General features: G+C 39.0%; 1 pseudogene; it reads left to right on the forward strand.

Annotated features, from left to right (window-relative positions):
- Positions 1–1,637: 1,637 nt before the first annotated feature.
- LOC114219972 (large ribosomal subunit protein eL14 pseudogene) lies at positions 1,638–2,272 on the forward strand (annotated as a pseudogene).
- The last annotated feature ends 1,728 nt before the right edge of the window (positions 2,273–4,000 follow it).

A 4,000-nucleotide genomic window follows, 5' to 3' on the forward strand; every position in this document is an offset into this window, starting at 1 on the left:
CTCTTCAACAAATGGTGTTGGGAAAACTGGACAGTAACATACAAAAGAATGAAACTAGGCCACTTTCTTACACCATACACAAAAATAAATTCAAATTGGATGAAAGACTTAAATGTGAGACCCTGAAATCACAAAAATCCTAGAAGAGAACATAGGCATTAGCTTCTTTGACATCAGCCATAGCAATTTCTTTTTGATAGGTCCCTTGAAGCAAGGTAAGAAAAATAAAAAATAAACTATTGGGACTACATCAAAACAAAAAGCTTCTGCACAGCAAAGGAAACAATCAACAAAACTAAAAGGCAACCTCCTGAATGGAAGAAGATATTTGCAAATGACATACCCAATAAAGGGTTAGCATCCAAAATATATAAAGAACTTATAAAACTCAACACCCAAAAAATGAATAACTCACTTAAAAATGGGCAGAAGTGGGTGCCTGGGGGCTAAGTTGGTTGAGCGTCTGACTCTTGGTTTCGGCTTAGGTCATAATCTCATGGGTTGTGGATCAAGCTCTATGTCAGACTCTGTGCTCAGCAGGGAGGCTGCTTGAAAGATTCCCTCCCTCTGCCCCTCCCTACTTTCTCTCTCAAATAAACAAAAAAATAAATAAATAAATCATTTTTTAAAATGGGCAGAAGACATGAATAGACGTTTTTCCAAAGAAGACATACAGATGACAAACGGACACATGAAAAGATGCTCAACATTGCTCATCATCAGGGAAATACAAATCAAACCACAATGACATATGACCTCACACCTGTCAGAATGGCTAAAATCAACAACATAAGAAACAACAGGTGTTGGTGAGGATGTGGAGAAAGGGGAACCCTCATACACTGTTGGTGGGAATGCAAACTGATACAGTCACTCTGGAAAACAGCATGAAGTTTCCTCAAAAAGTTAAAAATAGAACCACCCTACCATTTAGCAACTGCACTACTAGATATTTACCCAAAGAACACAAAAACACTAATTCAAAGGGATACATGCACCCCAATGTCCCAATGTTTATAGCAGCACCATCTACAACAGCCAAATTACAGAAACAGCCCAACTGTCCATTGACGACTGAATGGATAAAGAAGAGGTGGGGTGTGTGTGTGTGTGTGTGTGTGTGTGTGTGTGTGTGTGTGTAATGGAATATTACTCAGCCATAAAAAAGGATGAAAGCTTGCCATTTGCTATGACATGGATGGAACTAGAGAGTATTATGCTAAGCAAAATAAATCTGAGAAAGACAAATACCGTATGCTTTCACTCATATGTGGAATTTAAGAAACAAAACAAATAAGCCAAGGGGGAGAAAGAGAGAGAGAGAGGCAAATGAAAAACAGACTCGGAAAACAGAGTCTTAACTATAGAGAACAAACTTATGGTTACCAGAGGGGAGGTAGGTGGGGGGATGGGTGAAATAGGTGCTGGGGATTGAGGAGTGCACTTGCTGTGATGAGCACAGGGTTTTGTATGGAAGTGTTGAATCGCTATATTGTACACCAGAAACTAATATTACACTGTATGTTAACTAACTGGAATTTAAATAAAAACTTAAAAAGAATAAAGTAAAAACTGACAAAATTATAAAAGAGACATGTGCACAGTAGGGAATGCCTTCTTCCTTCTCCCCTGCCAACATGGTTTTTCGGTGCTTCATGGAGGTTGGCTGGGTGACCTACATCTCCTTTGGGCCTCCTACAGGGAAGCTGGTCAGGATTGTAAATGTTACTGCTCAGAACAGGGCTTTGGCTGATGGACCTTGCACTCAGGTAAGAAGACAGGCTATGCCTTTCAAATCCATGCAGCTCACTGACTTCATCCTCAACTTCCCACACAGTGCCGGCCAGAAGTATGTCCGACAAGCGTGGCAGAAGGCAGGTATCCTTACAAAATGGGCAGCCACAAGATGGGCCACATGGATTGAAGCCAGAGAAAGAAAAACCAAGATGACAGATTTTGATCATTATAAAGTCATGAAGGTAAAGAAAACAAGGAACAACAGAATAATCAAGCTCCATGTCAGGAAGCTGCAAAAAGCAGCTCTCCTGAACGTTCCTCCCAAAAAAGCACCTGCTGCTAAGGGTCCCGCTGAGGCAGCTGCAAAATTTCCAGCAAAAAAGATAGCTGCTGCAGACAAGAAGGCTCCAACCCAGAAGGATCCCCACCCCCAAAAGCTGCAGGCCAGAATGCAGCGCCTGCAAAGTCTCAGGAAGGTCAGAAAGCTCCAGCCCAGAAATCACCTGCTCTGAAGGCATCTGGCAAGGAAGCATAAAAGCATAAGAGGCTATTATAAATAAGTAATAAAAGTTCTTTTCCTTTTGTATACATAAGAAAAAACTGACAAAATTACAAAATGAAAAAAAAATGAAGTATTTGGAGATGAAGGACACTCATGTGAAAAATGCATAATTAACAATTAAGACCCATTGCAAACCTCAGGATAAAATCTTTGTTTTATTGTACTTACAATTCCTAACAATCTTGTATTTTAACTGGAAACAATTTAGTGGTTTTCTCAAGATTACAGAGCCAAGAAGTAAAGGAAATGAAATTCAAATGTAGATCCATCTGATTCCAAAGGGCATGCTTTCTCTTCATGCCACCACATATAATGCCTGCTCTCTCAGCATTCTGAGATGAAATCTCTCAACTGAAGGCAAGTAGAAACATATATAGCCCTCCTAATAAAATATTAATTTTCCATTAAAGCGTCATGGTGAGGAGCATTTTTTATATTTTCACACACGTTTGTGAACATGCACACACACTCCCAAGAAGCCCCACATTTTCTAGGAATATAAGATTTATTTAATCTGTTTTGAACTTACTTCTTAGCCTTCTCTCTCCTTCCCTGCACCCCCATACACTCCATATACTATGAATTACTTACATGCCATGTTGACTGAAGTTTACATATACTTTTCTTTCTGCTCAAAATACCATTCCTCGGGTGCCCCCATTTTTGTCTAATCATTTCAAGGGAAGTGGCTCAGTTCAAACTTCCCTTAATTAGACCTGAACAGTGAATGAACTCAACTCTCTTATCTTACAGACTTCTGAAATATCCAGTGTCTACCTCTAACACAGGACATTTCAGTCTGGATTACACTGGTGGTGCACTTCTTTCTGCCACTAAAGGGCAAATGATTCGAGTCCAGGAACTGTATCTATTTGTCTTTAAACTTCAGTCCCTACCAGTTCCTGGAATATATTAAATACCCAATAAATACCTATTGATGAATAAAACAATCAATCATTCAGAAGTTTGGAAAACTAAAACATTTTCCCCAAAGTCTAATAAACCTAGGTTAGTGTATGATAGGATGTTCTGGTTAAACAAATAATTTCCTTGAAAGATTATCTATGGAATAAGTATTATCAAAGAACCACGTAATCATTTAATTTTTCCTTGATGAAATAATTTTGGGCATTATAATGGGGACATCACAGGCTCTTATTGGTTGTCATCAGTAAGCATGCTTCAACATCATTTAATAAAGAGATCTGGTTAGTGTGTCAAATGCCAAGGAACTTATTACATAGCGGTGTCACTGTTTTGATTCCAAATATTGATCCAACAGTATTTCTAAACCTAGAGGAAAAAGCTTATTTTGAAAGAAACTGTAGAAACTATATTCAGTAATTTTCTGGATATCTTAATCTTCTGCAACTGTCACACTGACGCACTGACCTTGACAAGTATGTAACCAACATTAAAGTTGTCCTAGGCAAAAACTCATGCTTGGAGGCTAAGCCAATGACCTCCTGCCTATGCATTCACAATTTACCTGTTCTATTTTTAATATCCATGTCCTGTTCTTGGTTTGATATCCTGACTTGATATCCTATCTTGCCTTTTCACATTATTTATCCTTTCAGACTCTGTCCCTGGCATTTAGGACTTCAGTAATCAGGAGGGTTTGGGCTGTAGCCCCTCCTTAACTTTTACCACTCCCTATTGCCTGTGGTGGGGACTCTACTTCAGCTCCCAGTGGACTTG

Source organism: Eumetopias jubatus, unplaced genomic scaffold, assembly GCF_037043125.1.
Source record: "Eumetopias jubatus isolate StellerSeaLion01/CBP00866 unplaced genomic scaffold, mEumJub1_p1.0 scaffold_13, whole genome shotgun sequence".
Classification (NCBI taxonomy): Eukaryota; Metazoa; Chordata; class Mammalia; order Carnivora; family Otariidae; genus Eumetopias; species Eumetopias jubatus.